Source organism: Cornus florida, unplaced genomic scaffold (assembly GCF_030987335.1).
Source record: "Cornus florida cultivar Cherokee Brave unplaced genomic scaffold, ASM3098733v1 CherokeeBrave_3.0.0_Hap2_Chr11, whole genome shotgun sequence".
NCBI lineage: Eukaryota > Viridiplantae > Streptophyta > Magnoliopsida > Cornales > Cornaceae > Cornus > Cornus florida.
In genome coordinates, this window is record NW_026775581.1 from 98,722,998 (window position 1) to 98,737,927 (window position 14,930).

The window sequence follows — 14,930 nt, forward strand, 5'->3', positions numbered from 1 at the left end:
GTTGTTTGTTTCTTCTCGGTGTTTATGTTAAGCTTTGATTAAATGGGGATCATGATTATGTATTGAGGACTAGATATCAATCTGGGGTTAAGATTGAACTCTGAAATAAGTATTAAAAAAAAACAGTATTCAATTTTCACATAAGAAATCTGTTTTGAATCGCTTAAGTTTATAACTGAGTTTTTGTAATCGTCGCTTTAAAAGGTTGTGTTCAATACATGTTATGGTTGTATGTTAGTGGTTTAAGGTGTGTCTAGGATTGAGTTGGAACCTAGAACAAGGACTAAAAACATCACAGAGGGTCTAGGGAAACACCGGAGTTGAAGCAGATGAAGCTAGAACGAAGAGAGGGCTGCTAAGAGGAAGGAGAGAGGGCTCCAAACCTCTTAGAGCCGGCTCCCAAAGGGGAGAGCTGGCTCTATGTATCATGGAGCCGGCTCTAAGATCCTAGAGCCGGCTCTAGGTGCAAATATGGAGCAGGCTCTCATTTTTCTAGAGCCTGCTCTTCTTGAAAAACACTGTAACGTGCATTTTGTTAAAACTGTTGGTTTTTCAGGATTTTTGCAATTAATTTAAATTGGTTTAAATGATGTGTGGGACTATTCAAGGCTAGATTTATGGTGCAAAAATATAAATTCATAGCTGGATTAAAAGTTAGAGCAAGATGAACCTAAGAGAACATGGTTAGTTTGCTCTCTGTTTTTATTAGTTTTGTATACTGGAACGGAATAAGGTTTTTATATATAATTTAATTATATATAATCATATATTTATTCAGTATGTTAAGGATGGTAAATTAATTTTATTTTAACCATGCTTAGTTAGATTTAATTGATACTTAAATTTCTTTTAACTGTATCAATTCGGGGACTATATTGGAGAATTTGCTAAGTTGATATACCGGAGCTTGGCAAGGTTGTTGTGTATGATTTAAATATATGTCTAAATCATAATTCTATAGTACTTGAAGTCTAGTGAATTAACTGAGTTTTCCCTATGCTTAACTTGGGTTTATTTGATACTTAAATTGTACTAAATTGTATCAATTCATGGATTATGCTGGAAAATGTAAATGTGTGCAAATTATGTAGCAATTTACATTGTTGGAGTTGGATTTTAGGCTCGGTATTGAATACCTAATATTTATGTATATAGATTAACTTATCTTGTGCATACTATGGGATGTGGTTGATGACTATTTAATATTGTTTTGTCAACTATGTTAACTGGAGGATTGTATGTACCGGTATGGGACGGTAACATACTAGTATGGATTAGTTCAAGCACTAAATCCTACCTAATTTGGAATGAGTTGGATTAACCATAAAAAGGTTAAGTCCTACTTATATGGATATATATGAACCGGTACGGGACGGTGTCATATTAGGGCTGGCTTAGTTCAAAACACTAAGACCTACCTATATTGGGAATGGATTAGTTCAAAACACTAAGTCCTCCCTAATTTGGATTAAGGTATGGATTAACCATAAAGGTTAAGTCCATCACCTACTTGTGTCATGTCAATCAAATAAATTGAATGACCTATTATGGTTTCAGGATGGATTTGTTATACATATATCAAACCACTATGCAGATGGATGATATTTTGTATTAGGAGTACGGACTTTATATATATATTATATGTACCATGGTATGAGCTTGAGTCTCAGGACCATGGTTAGGGGGCGTATATCGCCTAGGATGGATAACTGGACATAGGTGTTGTTCCCTGGTAGGTCTAGGTACTCATGCCCACCTTCAGGTGCGTATTCGCAAATTGCCTTCTATTCAGGCTGAGACAGACCTACTGGACTAGCGAACGTCCTATAGTGTGTACTATATACTTATATGGACTACTCTAGTTATTGTTGAGTCTTCCTAGGATGTATCTGCGTATCGGATTACTGTTTGGATTGTAGTAGATCAGGACTTGCATGTGAGCCAGACCCATTTCTTTATTTTTCAGGTGTTCGTCAATTCCAGGGTTAGAGCTTGGACGTGCAGGGCAGATACAGATATTCATTCCTCCGACTACGTAGGAATCTCCTTTATGTTAGCTTTGGTCTTTATTTCTATTATTTTTAGTTCCGGTTTGAGAATCTTTAATAAGGGGTCCAATGGATGGATTCCCAAGTTGTAAACCTATGGGGTTTGATTTAACGGATTTTAAATAATTATATTATTTTAAGGATTTTCAATTAGCATTCTTTCAGCTTATTATTTTTAATTCTTATTTTATCTGGAATTCTGTGTTCGATTACATATTAATTGTTTGACATCCCTCGGGTTTGGGCCTGGGCCTGATCAACCCGTGTCTCGGATCCGAGGGGTATCACAGTACACCTTAACCTACTATAGCCGGCTACGCATCCACTGCATATACGCACCCTAACCGACGAGTCTGAGACTTGATAAACGCTGAATACTGTATATTCAAGCGCCCTAAATTACATTAACAAAGTCCATTAAGTGATTATTTTATGTAGATTAACTCCATTTGCATGTTTTTGTGCATTTTCAGGTTAAAGTGCAAAAAGGAAGCAAAAATGATGCCTTGTGGAATTTTGAACAAAAAGGGTGCCAATTCTGAATTTCTGGCAGCAGTAGATCCTGACTTTTGTCGCCATTTTCGACCTAGTAAACTCAAGAATTGGACTTCCATCATAACATGAAAGATTTAGAGCTCTGAATCAAATTTCCAAATCTTCAAGCGGTTCATCATTCGGAGTTCGGAGCAGAGAGTTATGATCTTCTTAACAGAGGTGCGCAGAACTGCCTGGCAGCACTGAAGTACTGCCTTTCTCCCCATTTTTGACCAACTAGACTTGAGAATTGGGTCTTTATCAAAACATGAAGTTTTTAAAGCACTGAATTAGCTCTCCAAATCTTCAAACAGATGATCATTCGGAGTTCGGGGCACAAAGTTATATCAGTTTTACCAAAGTAGGTCAGTGCTGAGCAAGAAGAGCATGTTACACATTACACTAATTTAGAGTGCTTGAGACCACTCTTTGAGTGCTCGAAAATCAGGCAGATTGCACTCGGAAATGGCTCAATTTCAGCCACTTGCACATTGGTTTCCTCAATGCCATCTTCCTTCTTTATGAAGTGGTTGGAGGTGTTCCTTGGAGGAGAGAGAGCCTTGACTTGAGCTTGATAAGAGAGAGGAAGGACCACACAAAACAATATCATATATTCTAGCAAGTGAGAGGAGAGAGAAGAGAGCAAGAGAGAGGGGTTCTTCAAGCTCCAAAGAGGGTGCACGAAAATGAAGATGAGGATGATGCTTCTTCCTTCTTCTAGCTCACCAATGGGCAACTAAACCTCATCTAGGGAGGTGATGAAACCCCTCCCTTGTAAGCATGTGTTAGTATAGTTTATTTTTGGGGATTACAATGTATTTTTGATAGTCTTTCCATGATCAAGAGCCTCATTTTTGTTGTAATGAATGTTGAATGTTTATAAATGATTATTATGAGTTATTCATCTTGTCTTGGATGGTTACTTTTCTTAATCATATTGCTTGCACTTCCATGGTGACAATGGAAGTTAGATCATGGAATGGTTTTAATGGCATGGAGTTGGAGAACCTAGATAGTTCATGGCTTAGGGTTTCCCTTTGATGGTCTATACTTGATTCTTTGCTTTATGTGCATTCACCATTTAAATTAGGGCTTGATAATCCTTGACTTAGTAAGCATGTTCTAAGCTACATTTTAGTTTAGGTAGTTGATCATGTGAACCTTTGATGGTTTATTCTTGCCTTCCTATTTAAATGAACTTCTTGAGGATATTATAGTAACCTAGTATTGTTATGTATCATGACTATCATATATGTTGTTTTTCCCTTAAATTAATCTTAACCTAGCATGTGTATAGGGATGGAGGTGGAATCATTTCCCTAGCCTTCTTTACTTGTACTTCACTCCCTTGAATTCTTGCAATTTATTGTTTTATGCACTTTTACTTTCCTAGCTTAAGTGACATCCAACAAAACCTCTATAAACCCCTTATCATTCTAAGAACAATTCTAGACACTTAGGTTGCCATAGACTAGCGCAGTCCCAGTGGTTCGACTTACCCGACCAATAGCCCTATTTTACAATGATTCGTGCTATTGCGAAGGTTGATGTTTAATTGACCAACCGATCAATTTTTGGCGCGGGTGACCCGGGTTCGATCCCCGGCAACGGCGCCAAAAATTGATCGGTTGGTCAATTAAACATCAACCTTCGCAATAGCACGAATCATTGTAAAATAGGGCTATTGGTCGGGTAAGTCGAACCACTGGGACTGCAAACGGTTTAGCAACCGAAGTTTCTAGGGTTAATTTTAGTTTGATTGTGCATATTGTGTCTTGTGAATATTCCTTGTGTGTTTTGATCATCTTCATGTTGTAAGATTCTAGGGACTCGAAGCTCGCCGTGGGATTGCTAGCAAATTGTAAGTCTAGAGGACCCCAGGTAAGTCTCGTGACTTCTAGTTTCGAATTGTGAATATCGTGCATGTGTTAAGCTTAGAAGTAGATAAATTGCAAGCCCTTGTCGGGGCTATTTCAATTGTGTAGTTTCAATTCCAAGCATCGGTCCTTGTCGTGGCCATTTATTATCTGTCTTGATAATTGAGGAGAAAGGGAACATCGTATGTGGAGTTAATAATAAAGATTTGTTGTGATGATGTTGTTGTGAATTGTTGATGTTTGGCTGTAGGTCACTCTCTCTACCCACACTTGACTCGCCTATTGATATAAATTCACTTGAAAGAACTCTTAGACGGAACCTTAGGGAACCCACTCTTACAAGGGATCTTGAAACTGAATTCCATATAATGGGGGATAACGTAGGAAATCCGGGGAATGAAAGGGCTGAAATTCCTAATGTAGAACCAATGACTCTTAGAGATCATTTCATTCCTACCACCTATGCTTCTCCTTCTTGTATAGTGATGCCAAACATCGATGCAGCTCAATATGAGATCAAGTCTAGTACCATTCAAATGCTTCCATCATTTCATGGCTTTGATAATAAAGATCCATACAAGCATCTTGATGAGTTCCTTGAAATCTGCTCGACCATCCGGTTGAGAGGTTTTCCGGACAATGCACTTCATCTCCATCTTTTCCCATTCTCCCTAAAGGATAGGGCAAAATATTGGTTGAACTCCCTCGCTCCCAACTCTATTACTTCTTGGGCTCAATTGCAACAAGAATTTCTTAAGAAGTATTATCCGTTGAGTAAAACCAACCAAATGAGGCGTTCCATTCTAAGTTTTTCTCAAGTTGATGGAGAACCACTCCATGAGACTTGGGAAAGGCTACAAGATCTTCTTCGAAATTGTCCTCATCATTTGATCCCAAAATGGCAATTAGTGCAAGCTTTCTATGCTGGCTTGACCAAAACCCATAGATTCATGGTTGACTCTTCGTGTGGTGGGATGTTCATGTCCAAGAATGCGGATGAGGCTTGGACCTTACTTGAGAATTTGAGTGAAAATTCACTTCAGCACAATTCTCGTAGGGCTCCGACCTCAACCACTCCAAACAACACCAACCCTTGTCAACCAAAATCAATAAGGGAGGAATCATCTCAAGTGGATGCCATCACTCATAAATTCTACCAACTGATGGCACCACATCTTCCTCCTTCATTGTCTCAAAATTCGGCAAGTTCAGTTTGTGCTTCATGTACTAGTCCATTCCATCTCTCGGAAGATTGCCCCACACCGGAGCAATTTCCCAATCCCAACCAAGAGCAAGCTAATGCCATGTTCTCGCGGCCCGGGAATAATCCATATTCCAACACCTACAATCCGGGTTGGCGAGATCATCCGAATTTCTCGTGGCGGCAACAAGCCCCACAAAATTCCCAATTCCAAAACTAAGGGCGGCAAAATCAGCCCTCTTCTCAATATCAAGGTAGACCTTTCCAAGCCTCTTCAAGCTACCGTCCTTCTTACAATCCAAATGTCTCCAATCAACCTCCTGTGTGTCCAACTGACGAGATAGTAGCTGCAAACAAGCAAATGATGGAATCATTAAATAAGCAAATAATGGATGCCAATAAGCAACTCTTGACATCCTTGCAGCCTACTCTCCAAATGGTTCACTCTCATACTCAATCCATAGCTAATCTCGAAAATCAAGTGGGCCAAATAGCTAACTCGGTGAATCAATTGCTTCAAAAGGACAAGGGCAAGCTTCCCTCTCAACCTTTTAAAAATCCTAGAGGAATGCATGTGATTGACGAAACCCCTCCTCCGAGTGGGCCGACTCATGAACAAGTTCAAGCTATCACCACCCTTCGCAGTGGTAGAATGGTTGACAACAAGGTCGATGGAGATAAAAGTGAGGAAGTTTCTCCTTTGAAAAATCCGAATCGAAGCTCTTCTAATCCAAATTCAAGCTCTTCTAATCCAAATTCTTATCCAAATACCATGCACGGAACTCCCACACATGTCACCCCAAATGTGGAAACTACTTATGAGCCAAAAGCTCCGTTTCCTCAACGTCTTCAAGAGTCGACACATTTTGGAACACAAGAATTGTAAAATTCAAGACATGTGGGAAGTTTTTAAGCAAGTGAAGATTAACTTGCCCCTCTTGGATGCTATCAAGCAAATCCCTCCCTATGCAAAATTTCTCAAAGATTTGTGCACTCAAAAGCGCACTTCTAAAAATCATTTGCCAAAAAAGGTAAGGTTGACTGAAAATGTTAGTGCTATCATTCAGCACAGCACTCCTCCGAAGTATAAGGATCCGGGCGCCCCCACAATCTCTTGCGTCATTGGTGACAGCAAAATCGAGAGGGCCCTCCTTGACTTAGGAGCTAGTGTGAATTTAATTCCATACTCAGTCTACCTACAACTTGGTTTGGGAGATCTTAAGCCGACTTCCGTGGTTTTGCAACTTGCCGATAGATCGGTCAAACATCCACGAGGTATTCTCGAGGACGTTATCATCAAAGTGGACAAATTCTACTTCCCGGTAGATTTTGTGGTTCTTGATACAGAACTGGTCCATGACCCAAAAAAGCACATTCCCGTGATCCTTGGTAGGCCATTTTTAGCCACGGCTAATGCATCAATTAATTGCCGAACCGGGGTGATGGACATTGCTTTTGGAAACATGCAAGTCAAACTCCACATCTTTCATGCAACTCAACATCCCTCCAATGAGGATGATTGTTTTCTTGTGGATGTCATTGATGAAGTGGTCGAATAATCTCTCCCCTTCCTTCTAAGCAAAGATCCTCTTGAAACTTGCATGTCCCATTTTGACTTCTCAAACTTTGATGTTGATCAAGCCATTCAAGAAGTAAATTCCTTGCTTGATATTAATGCTATCATGGATGTACCTCCTTGGAAAATTCCAAAAGAACCACTTCCCCAACTTTCCACCACTCCTCCGGTCCCATCATTGTTATCTCCGCCACAACTTGAGCTTAAGCCGCTCCCGGCCCATCTCAAGTATGTGTTCCTTGGTCCAAAGCAAACCTTTCCAGTCATTATTGCCTCGGACCTTCAAAAAGACCAAAAGACCAACCTTTTAGCGGTGCTCCAAGAGCATAAAGAAGCTATTGGTTGGACAGTGGCAGATTTGAAAGGAATTGACCCCTCCATTTGTATGCACTGCATTCATATAGAGGATGACGCAAAGCCTACTAGAGAGGTCCAGCACCGGTTAAATCCAAATATGAAGGAAGTGGTCATGAAAGAGGTGATCAAATTGCTAGATGCGAGAATCATCTACCCTATCTCTGATAGCAAGTGGGTGAGCCCCACATAAGTTGTCCCCAAGAAATCCGGTCTCACCGTTGTTGAAAATTCAGCGGGTGAGCTCGTGCCACAACAAACCACCACCGGGTGGCGTGTGTGCATTGACTACCGGAAGCTCAATTCATCAACTAGGAAGGATCATTTCCCACTCCCATTTATTGATCAAATCCTAGAAAGGTTAGCCGGCCAAAGCTTCTATTGTTTTCTTGATGGTTATTCCGGCTATAACCAAGTGGCAATCGCCCCCCAAGATCAAGAGAAAACAACATTCACATGTCCCTTTGGTACTTTTGCCTATCGACGCATACCTTTTGGTCTATGCAATGCACCGGCAACATTCCAAAGGTGCATGATGTCCATATTCTCCGATATGGTTGAAAAGTTCTTGGAAGTTTTCATGGACGATTTTTCCGTATTTGGCTCCTCCTTTGACTCGTGTCTCAAAAATTTATCTCTTGTGCTCCAAAGATGCAAAGAGACGAATCTTATTCTAAGTTGGGAGAAAAGCCACTTCATGGTCCAAGAAGGCATTGTTTTAGGACATGTCATTTCTAAGCGGGGAATCGAGGTAGATAAGGCAAAAGTTGAGTTAATCTCTAATCTTCCTCCTCCGAATTTCGTCCGTCAAATTCGTTCTTTTCTTGGCCATGCCGGATTCTATCGTCGCTTCATCAAAGATTTTAGCAAAATCTCACGGCCCTTGTGTAATCTCTTAGCCAAGGATGTTCCGTTCAATTTTGATGACGCTTGCATGGAAGCTTTCATCAAACTTCACATTCTCCTCTCATCCGCCCCAATCATGAAACCCCTTAATTGGTCTCTTCCCTTTGAGATCATGTGTGATGCATCCGACTATGGATTAGGGGCGGTTTTGGGCCAACGTGTGGATAAACTTCCGCATGTCATTTATTATGCTAGCAAAACTCTCTGCGATGCCCAATTGAACTACACCACTACTGAAAAAGAATTGCTAGCTGTGGTGTACGCCTTGGATAAATTTCGCTCTTATCTTTTTGGCTCCAAGGTCATCGTCTTTTCAGATCATGCCGCTCTTAGGCATTTGTTAGCGAAAAAAGAGATAAAACCCCGTTTAATTCGATGGATCCTCTTACTTCAAGAGTTTGACATTGACATCCGGGACAAAAAAGGGACCGACAATGTTGTCGCCGACCATCTCTCTCGCTTACTTATTGAGAAATCTTTAGAATTCGCAGCCATCCGTGATTCCTTTCCGGATGAGCAACTTATTCAAGTTTCACATTCTACTCTTCCATGGTTTGCGGATATTGTCAATTATCTTGCGGTTGGCAAAATTCCAGCCCATTGGTCCAAATAAGAGAGGGACCGGTTTTTCTCCCACGTGAAGCATTTCTTTTGGGAAGATCCGGAACTATTCAAGTATTGCCCGGACCAAATCATCCGGCGATGCATTCCTGAAACCGATGCCACAAACATTCTAAATTTTTGCCATACTCTTGCTTGTGGAGGCCATTTCAGTGCCAAAAAGACCGCTAACAAAGTCCTTCAAAGCGGATTCTTTTGGCCTACCTTGTTTCGGGATGCATACAATTTTTACAAATCGTGTGAACGATGTCAAAAACTTGGATCCATGTCCCGAAGAGACATGATGCCCCTCACCAACATTTTAATTGTTGAAATTTTTGATGTGTGGGGGATTGACTTCATGGGACCATTTCCATCTTCTTATGGCTATGAGTACATCCTTGTAGCGGTGGATTATGTGTCTAAATGGGTTGAAGCCGAGGCTACCAAAACCGATGATCATAAAGTCGTGATCCATTTCATTCAGTCTCACATCTTTAGTCGTTTTGGTACGCCCCGAGCAATCATTAGTGATGGCGGATCTCATTTCCGAAATCATTATCTAAAATCCGTCCTTGCTAAGTATTCCGTCATTCATAAGGTTGCTACACCTTACCACCCTCAAACGAGTGGTCAAGTAGAGATTTCTAACCGGGAGATTAAGCACATTTTGGAAAAAACGGTTAGACCGGACCGCAAAGATTGGTCAGTAAGGCTAAACGATGCGCTTTGGGCTTACCGGACAGCTTATAAAACACCCATTGGCATGTCACCATATCGACTTGTCTTTGGCAAAGCATGTCATCTCCCGGTAGAATTAGAGCACCGTGCTTATTGGGCCATAAAAAGGTTCAATTTTGATCTTAAACAAGCCGGCTCTAATCGTGCGTTGCAATTAAATGAACTTGAGGAATTGCGTAATGACGCGTATGAAAGAGCAAAAATTTACAAGGCAAAGACTAAAGCTTTTCATGACAAACACATCGTCAAAAAGTCTTTTGCCCCGGGACAAAAGGTCTGGCTTTTCAATTCCCGCTTGAAACTCTTTCTCGGTAAACTCCGGTCAAGATGGGATGGTCCATACATTGTCACTACCGTCTTTCCTCATGGAGCAATCGAACTTCATGATCCTGCAAGTGGATCACTCTTCAAGGTAAATGGCCAAAGGCTTAAGCCTTGCATTGACGGCACAATCCTAACCCGAAAAGTTGAGGAAGTCTTCTTGACGGATCCAATTTATGAGGATTAGTGCCTGCTCTAGCTTTGTCTAGCTATCGACATTAAATTTAGCAACTCAAGGGAAGAAATTCTTTCAATTTCCAAGCTTCCTTCTCTTTGAAATTGCTCGTGCCTTGCAAATTTTCTGGGAAACGGTGTAGAAATGCCAAAATTTAACTTTCTCTGGAACTATCTTAAGTTGTGTTCCACATTTTTAGACTGGCTTCTTAGACCTTCTCAACTCTTGTTTTCATTCCCGGAAGTTTCCGGCTCTATCAGGCAATTTTCTCGGACTTCCGACATGGCACTCACATGCATAGCCTCTCATCTTCCATGCATTGTTGAAATGTTCTTAAACTTATCCATGCATTGTGTGAAGTGCAAAGTTTGAAATTTTTTCCAATTTGATCAATGCATTAGCAAGATGTTGCAAAGTTTTACAAATTATCCATCCATGCATTGGATTGGAATAATGTGCCAAGTTTCAAATTTTCCATGCATGGCTTGAATTTAGGACTGACATACAAATTTTCAAAAATTCTCTATGCTTGAAATATTCATTTTTGAGAATTCCATCCATTTTGCATCATGTTGCAATGTTTTAAGCTTCAAATTTTCTTTTTTTTGAAAAATTCTATCCATTTTGCATCATGTTGCAATGTATCAAGGCTTGGAAAGTTTTCCATTGACATGAACGTAAAAAAAGAAAAAAAAAATTAATAATAATAATAATTATTATTATTATTTTACGCCAACTTACTATTATTATTATTGTTAATAATAATAATAATAACGCCAATTTTTAAGGTTACAGTTCACAGTTTTCTTGCACGTATTGCATTCATGCATCATGATACCTGCATTCAGCTCTCAGTGCATGCATTGCCTTCATGCATGCATGCAAATTCCATGTAGCAATTCTTGTATGCCTTAACCCCTTGCATGCATTGGACTCAATGTTACATGGCATGCCACTGTCGTCATTTGCTCACTGGCATGCTCACTGTCCCTCCATGGTTCAATGGTTTCAAGAACCAGCTTCATCCTCCTACCCAAGCCCTGATTGCTCAAGCTCACAACCTCTTTTAAACCACAACATTCTGAGCCTACTGACCCACTTTCGAGCACTCAAACTCCAATTTGGAGTGCTCGAGCTTCCTTGCATTTTTCCTCGACCTCTCTGGCTTCATTTTGAGCAATCTAAGCTCCAATTTAGAGTGCTCGCGGTCCATGCATTACACCACTGAACCTACTGCTCTCAATTCGAGCACTCGTAATACCATTTAGAGTGCTCGACATTGCTTGCACCAAACACCCACCTCACTGCTCTCAGTTCGAGCACTCGCCGAGCCTATTTAGAGTGCTCGAACTCCACCTTCTTTCTCTCTCAATAGCCAACCCCACACATCATGCATGTCATCTCTCGGCCACCCCTCACCTATCCACCATGCATGCCTGCACAACCCTTCCCATGCAACCACCTGCCGAGTGGTCGAGCACTCTCCAGCAACACCAACCAGCCAACCTTCCCACTCTCAAGCTCTCGGTTTCCCCCTTCTCCCCACCAACTCCAACTAAACCATCCTCATCTCTCTCATCCAACCATCCCAACAACCTCTCCTTCACCACCCAAGACATCCATGCATGCATGCAAGCTCCATGCATGCATGCATGCAAACCCATGCCGTTTCCTCCCCCTGGGTATTTTTGTTCCTTTTTTATACTCTTTGTCATTTTTGTCTCTAACTTACATCCATGTCCCACATTGAGGACACTGTGTAGTTTAAGTTTGGGGGTGCACCAAAGCATTCTTGGCATAGTTTTGGTATCATATTTTTGAAAAGCAATGATAGTGTAACTTGGAACTTGTCGGAGACAAAACATATGTTTAATACCTTGTGTATAGAAGCAATTGAGAAATTTTTGAAAATAAAGAAATTTGAAATTAAAGTGATCATGCAAACACAATGTAGTCTGTATAAATGCCTCAATTAGATTCTTGCTGGATGTACACTCTTATAAGCTTCACAATGCACAGATGCACATTGGAAACTTAACTGTGAGGCATGCAACTTGATCAACCTTGACCTTGGCCTAGTTAATCTGATTTGATGAACCTGATAGATGAATATCTTTGGCATGATTTAAGTTGAAAAAAAAAAAAAAAAAAAAAAAAAAAAAAAAACTGAGAAAGAAAGAAAAAAATGACCAGTTGACGTTCGTAGCCTTTCCAACTCGAGCTATTAAGCCCTAGGAGTGTTTCTACACTTAGCACCCTAAAGCCGTCTGGTTTGGGAGTTGTTGGCCTAACGCTTGCTACAAGGGTTGGTTAGAAAGCTTAAAGGACTTAAACATTGCACGGTTATTCAAAAGAATTGTAATAAACATGGTTCGCTAGAGTTCGTAGCCTTTCCAACTTGAGCTATTAAGCCCTTTGGAGTGTCTCTACACTTAACACCCTAAAGCCGTCTGGTTTGGGAGTTGTTGGCCTAACGCTTGCTACATAGGTTGGTTAGAAAGCTTAAGGGACTTTAGCATTGCACAACCATTCTATGTTTCGCTTATGAGTTGCAATAAATTGTTAACAGGCAACAAAAGTTGTCTTGAAAATAAAATCATGCCTTAGGGACTTCATGTAAAGGGAATTCATTGATTTGAAAACTTGTGCCTTGGAATTGGAAAAGAAAGTAAAAGCCCCATGTTGAGAATTCAATTCACTTTCACTGAAGTAGAGTTGATTTCCATTTAAGAGATGACAATTGAGTTATTTATATGGCGATGATGTTGATGCATGCATGTTGAAATGGTTTTTGTAAATTTTTGTATCAATGCTTCATATATGCAAGGTAGTTTTCCCAATGACCCCATCTCCAGTTTTTGTCTGTTTCAAGTTGTATTTGAGCTATGTATCTATTTTATTTTACCATGGTAGATATTTTTGTAGTAGCAGTCCCATGTTTGTCATTCCATTGAGTTTTACATTTTGGTTTTGCTAAGGGACTAGCAAAATGTAAGTTTGGGGGTGTGATAAGCGCTGAATACTGTATATTCAAGCGCCCTAAATTACATTAACAAAGTCCATTAAGTGATTATTTTATGTAGATTAACTCCATTTGCATGTTTTTGTGCATTTTCAGGTTAAAGTGCAAAAAGGAAGCAAAAATGATGCCTTGTGGAATTTTGAACAAAAAGGGTGCCAATTCTGAATTTCTGGCAGCAGTAGATCCTGAATTTTGTCGCCATTTTCGACCTAGTAAACTCAAGAACTGGACTTCTATCATAACATGAAAGATTTAGAGCTCTGAATCAGATTTCCAAATCTTCAAGCGGTTCGTCATTCGGAGTTTGGAGCAGAGAGTTATGATCTTCTTAACAGAGGTGCGCAGAACAGCCTGGCAGCACTGAAGTACTGCCTTTCTCCCCATTTTTGACCAACCAGACTTGAGAATTGGGTCTTCATCAAAACATGAAGTTTTTAAAGCACTGAATCAGCTCTCCAAATCTTCAAACATATCATCATTCGGAGTTCGGGGCACAAAGTTATAGTAGTTTTACCAAAGTAGGTTAGTGCTGAGCAAGAAGAGCATGTTACACATTACACTAATTTAGAGTGCTCGAGACCACTCTTCGAGTGCTCGAAAATCAGGCAGATTGCACTTGGAAATGGCTCAATTTCAGCCACTTGCACATTGGTTTCCTCAATGCCATCTTCCTTCTTTATGAAGTGGTTGGAGGTGTTCCTTGGAGGAGAGAGAGCCTTGACTTGAGCTTGATAAGAGAGAGGAAGGACCACACAAAACAATATCATATATTCTAGCAAGTGAGAGGAGAGAGAAGAGAGCAAGAGAGAGGGGTTCTTCAAGCTCCAAAGAGGGTGCACGAAAATGAAGATGAGGATGATGCTTCTTCCTTCTTCTAGCTCACCAATGGGCAACTAAACCTCATCTAGGGAGGTGATGAAACCCCTCCCTTGTAAGCATGTGTTAGTATAGTTTATTTTTGGGGATTACAATGTATTTTTGATAGTCTTTCCATGATCAAGAGCCTCATTTTTGTTGTAATGAATGTTGAATGTTTATAAATGATTATTGTGAGTTATTCATCTTGTCTTGGATGGTTACTTTTCTTAATCATATTGCTTGCACTTCCATGGTGACAATGGAAGTTAGATCATGGAATGGTTTTAATGGCATGGAGTTGGAGAACCTAGATAGTTCATGGCTTAGGGTTTCCTTTTGATGGTCTATACTTGATTCTTTGCTTTATGTGCATTCACCATTTAAATTAGGGCTTGATAATCCTTGACTTAGTAAGCATGTTCTAAGCTACATTTTAGTTTAGGTAGTTGATCATGTGAACCTTTGATGGTTTATTCTTGCCTTCCTATTTAAATGAACTTCTTGAGGATATTATAGTAACCTAGTATTGTTATGTATCATGACTATCATATATGTTGTTTTTCCCTTAAATTAATCTTAACCTAGCATGTGTATAGGGATGGAGGTGGAATCATTTCCCTAGCCTTCTTTACTTGTACTTCACTCCCTTGAATTCTTGCAATTTATTGTTTTATGCACTTTTACTTTCCTAGCTTAAGTGACATCCAACAAAACCTC